The sequence below is a fragment of the Lethenteron reissneri genome, chromosome 51 (genome assembly GCF_015708825.2).
Source record: "Lethenteron reissneri isolate LAM-NWPU_2019-01 chromosome 51, ASM1570882v1, whole genome shotgun sequence".
Classification (NCBI taxonomy): domain Eukaryota; kingdom Metazoa; phylum Chordata; class Hyperoartia; order Petromyzontiformes; family Petromyzontidae; genus Lethenteron; species Lethenteron reissneri.
In genome coordinates, this window is record NC_083829.1 from 5437317 (window position 1) to 5442556 (window position 5240).

A 5240-nucleotide genomic window follows, 5' to 3' on the forward strand; every position below is an offset into this window, starting at 1 on the left:
AAAGTCTATTTAATTAAGTAGAACGTGTTGTCTATATTTACAGTATTTAAAGTTGCGCATTTTGATGTGACGTCACATTTCTCAACCCCCCCCCTCGTCACACATCGTTACAAATGTCTGACCCCCCCCCCCAGGTGCGTGACGTCATTTATGGACGGCCCCTATGATGCTAGCTCTGGGAATATGTAAGCCGGGAGCGGTGGCGCAGTGGTTAGCGGACTGCGCTACGAACCCAATGATGATCTGAACCGGTCCCGGTCCTCTCCAGGGTCGACTCGACCTCAAATGAATACGTGGTGCGGTGTGTAAACATTCGTCACTCGGGACACAAAGGCGGTAGTGACGCGTTGCTGGCCACTCACCCCATCGTACTTTACACCCCACATCCGAACCGGTCCTGGGCATCCCCATGTGTAAACGTCACCATTGGGAGACAAGGGGGGGGGGGGGTCTGACGTGGTGTTAGCCACCCATTTCCGTCGTGTGGCCGTGCTGGTCTTCATTGGAGCTACTCGCTAACAGCACTTGGCCCCACAATCTGTCAAGGCTATACGGGGGATCTTTGTCTTTGTTGCTTTCTCCTTAGCCGGCTCCTTTCTCCACACGTGGGCGGACACGTGGCTCGCAGTCTGTGTCATGTGACGCGCTGGGAGGTCAGGGGGTTCAGACATTTGATATTCAAAGTTTATATCCCGAGTAATATATATTCTCGGCAATGTGCAGAGTGGCACAAATCGCACGTCTGGCTTATGTAAGCATAAATCTAGTTCAAGCGAAAATGCTGAGTTTGACCATTGAAATGACTGTGTGTAGAAAGTTAAAAATGTAACATCATGGGGCCTGGTAGGTGTTGCTGCCTATGTATGTTGAACATTTCGCGCCGTACGGAGCCAACCAGGACAACAAACGTAACACAAACAGCAGTTCTGAAGAAATGAGTTTTCAATCTGCTCGATTTTAAAGAGTACGTAGATGCTCCCAGTGGCTTCTTGATATTGGAAGGAGTAGCGCTTCTGAAAGGGGCGCGCGGGCCTAGTCGTGACCCCGGCTGTGGTCGCGGTATCGTCGAAACGGGTTCGATATATATGTAAATTCACAGAGACGTGTAATTTTAATTGTAGGTCGTCGGGGCTCCGAGTGAATCTTGCGTAATGGCGGAGCCTGTGGTCGGGCCTAGGCGGTTACGCACGTGCTTTGGGCATAAATGGCGCACGTGGTCGAATCAAAATGGCGCACGTGGTCGAATCAAAATGGCGCACGTGGTCGCGTCGACGCTCGAACCGAGTTCAAAGCGTACACGGTTTAGCTGAGAGTCGGGGCCCGAGTAATGCTCTGTGTGTAAACAAAACACGATGCGAGGTTTTCTCACTTTTTGGGATTTTTGTTATTTAAATGAATGCAAAAAAAAAAACCGCAGGATATTTGTTTGATTTGAGTTTATTTTAATAGCATACTGTAAATGGAGTGTTTTTTTTGTTAATGGACAGCTTGTTACCAGGTTTCAAGATTTTATTAAAAACAAATGATGGCAAGCTTCTGTTGTAAATGCTTTAATTACGCATTGGTTAGGTATACGGTACATCGTGGTAGGACAAGATAAACAATTAAGTAGTTTGTACAAGAAGCGGAATCGAGGAATATCAATAAAGTAGTGTCCCGTAAATTATAAAAAAACAACATTCAGGTTACAGCCGGGTAATTGTTGGTTCGAGCTTTCTAATTAATCGCGGAGCCGTTTTTAATCGACAATGGATTTATTTCGATTTAAAGCTTTCGTGACTGCAGGGATTCGTCACGTAGACTGGAAATAATAAAATAATAAAAATGTAGTACTAATCGCATAACTGCATTTCCCATAAATATGCCAAATTCCTCTTGATATGCAAATTATTTTGTCAAGGCGCTCTTCCCCCTCCATCCCAGCTTAAATAGACGCTCCAAGCCTGGGGTGTGTCATTCAGACTCTGTCTTCTCGACAGACCTGTTCTTCACCTGAGGACGGCTGCTTGCGTTGTGGCCGAAACGTCGTGAGAATTATTTAATGTTGAATTTGTTATTATTTTATTATTTACATTCTACATGACTTTACCGAAAGAACCAAGAAAATGGATTATTGTTGCGCGCACTGCCCACCACCGGGGTTATATGGCCTTGACACGGCCTTCATTGAATATTTTCCAGGACGCCTATGTGGACTTTACTGCGTCTATCCTTTACACCTATTCTACTAAAAGACATCGTTTTTCGCAGTGATTGCACCACACTGTTTGTTTTTCCCAAGACTAAACAAACCGCTCAAAGGCCTCGCAGCTTCCTGGTAGCTTTTAAGTAACGGGAGCACGGCGTATTTCACACCCCCTCTCGCTCCACAGTTGCGTGAGCGCCCGCGCGCACTCTATTTGCTGTCGAGCAGCAAATATGCAGCTTTTAGGGGCCGTCCATAAATGACGTCACGAGATTTTGGATGATTTTTGACCCCCCCCCCCCCCCTTCGTCACACGGCGTCACAAAAAGTCAGACCCCCCCCCCTCAAATATGACGTCACAAAGCTCTACCCCCCCCCAAAAAAAAAAACATGCTTAAAATCGCTTTAAATTATTGCCATTGTAGTGCGTATTTAATGTGGCGCTGTGTTTTAGGAGAACACATTTATTAAAAGCCTATTTAATTAAGTAGAACGTTTTGTCTATATTTATTTAAAGTTGCGCATTTTGATGTGACGTCACATTTCTCACCCCCCCCCCTCCTCGTCACACATCGTCACAAATGTCTGACCACCCCCCCCCCCTAGGTGCGTGACGTCATTTATGGACGGCCCCTTAACAAGTAGTAGGCTTTCGCGACCAACATCATTAAGAGGTTTTTTTGGGGGTTAGATCGAGGAAATATTAATGTGTCGCTAAACCCGCCACCATCCGCCACTGCCATTTAGTAAAGGGTGTCACGCAAACAGAACATGCCAATTCGTTACTAGTACAGCACGTGTGTTGGAGCGTGATTCCACAACACTTATAATTAATACTGGTAGGAACCTCCTGGTTACACCAGCCCACAGGGGACTATTGTGTCCGTCTGTCGTGCATCCAAAAATGGGAGGAGTGGGGCTGGGTGGAGAGGGGAGGGTGGGGAGGGGCTGGGTGGGGATGGAAGGGGTGGGGCTGGGTGGGGAGGGGCTGGTCATCCCGTGGTGCCCTTATAAAACTCAACGTTTAACCTACTCACGCCGGCTTGTGCCCGCCCTCACAGTCGGGCATATTTGCGGAATACACCACGCCGCCGTTGACCCTGCAGGCCATTGACCGAGCAACCCAACGTTCCTACCAGCTCCCTCCGCAGGAATGTGTTTACGAGCTTCAGGCGACAGCAATCTTAACCCAAAAAAAACTATATTATGAGAAAATATTTAGTGCGGATTAAAACTTCCCACCGGTAGAGGTCCTTCTTAAAACACGACCACTCTGTGCATGTTGAACTTCTTTCACACCCTACGTAGCCATCCGCGCAAATCGGAGGTGCCGGGGAAGGATAAATCAAAACACGAACAGCTCGTTCCGAAGCAACGAGTTGTCAACCCACGGCGAAGAACACACACGGTCAAACGGCAGGCAATTATACATTTTTATTAATCAAATGTCTCAATTACAATTGAACGCAAGTGTCAACGCGAGCGACGTGTATGCGCCGTGGCTTTCCTACAGTTTAAAAATAGCTTTTTGTGAAAATAATTCATCAAACAAAATTCCGCTTATTTGTCAGATGTCACCTGGCCAATTCAAGGGACGCGTTCCAAACCAAACCCTTACAATTTGCTGTCTTTTCCCTACCAGCTTCTACAACCTGTACCGCACCGTCAACACCGAATGTGCGTGCTTGCATCATTCCACAGTCTCTGGCTTGCCTTCCTTCTCCGCGACCTTTGCGACCTCTGGCTTGCCATTCCACAATTGCCTGCTTTTGGGAAACTGAATATAATCAAGTCGCATTGTCTCCTTTTCTGGGGTACTACGTGGTGGAAAACAGTACCAAGCGGAATCATTTTTAACAATTAATACTAATCCTGAATACTAATTTATTAATAAAAGAATACTAATTCTGTTAATTATTATTAAGAATTTTCTCCTTTTCGGGGGTACAATTGGTGGAAAACTACGCCGAGCTTTATTCTTAACAATAATTATGCGCTAATTAAAACGAATTATGTTAAGGACTATGAAGCTACTGGCTGTGTGGGTGGTGGAGGGTTACGACACATTTACAGCAATCGAACCCAAAAACCTTTATTATGAACATTGGTCACGAAAGCCGACGTGTTAAGCTCGGTACAATGTTCCACCAATTGTACTCCATGCAAAGGGGAGACTGATAATGATGTTTTGGGTAAACTGCAAAAAAGTTATACCGGTGTCATTGCCATATGAGAGATGAATTTCCGACAATGACTAATTGTTATTCAGAAATCGTCATTGCCCACACTGTAACACATTACACGTGTAATACATTGTTATAAAGGCACAGTTTAAACACAATGCGCGCACACACATGATGAACGTGCATCACACATTTTCTTCCAGTTAAAGATGTATTCATATACTTCTACAGCATTATTACCAGCTTCATATAGAGTGAGAGCCTAAGTCAAAAAGTTGTAAACAGGTTAGCAAAGGATTGAGCGAACCTCTGACATAATGTGTACTCCCATAAACCAACTAAAAAATACAGGTGGCTGCTTCAATTGTTTGTTCCAAACGCAAACAAACTCTGTTGCCAACATCGCGGTGTTCCCGAGATAAATATGGGAAGTGGGGAAAAAATAATTGCTCGCTTGCAGACGGTCCGCCACCTCTATAAACTAGCTGGCGATAATGCCCATTCTCTTGTTGAATCAGAACTTCAAAACCGCGATAGGCAAATGAACTTTGTAAACATGCACGCTGGTTAAAACAATGCACAGAATGTCCTTGTACTTGCGTGTTTGCCTCTGACGCACGTTCAGCTTGCACGCTGGCCCTAACTCAAGAAAACATTCTCTCCGTGTGTTCAGTTTATTTACCGAGCTGAACAATCCTCTCGTTTCCAATTTCTGCAAACCACGTTGGCTCTGTCCGAGCTTGCCACAAACACTGGACGATTCCATTGGGATCAGGTATAAAAGAAATAGCAACAAAAATCTAACCAGAAAACTATAGACAGACATATAAGCAGACAGACATCATAAAGATACACAGAGAGTGTATCTTTAT

At 45.2% G+C, this 5240-nt stretch overlaps 1 protein-coding gene across 1 annotated transcript in view; it reads left to right on the forward strand.

Moving 5' to 3' along the window:
* The window catches only part of ATP5F1C (ATP synthase F1 subunit gamma), a 375672-nt gene that overhangs the window by 219370 nt on the left and 151062 nt on the right, over window positions 1-5240 (forward strand). The window lies entirely within an intron of this gene.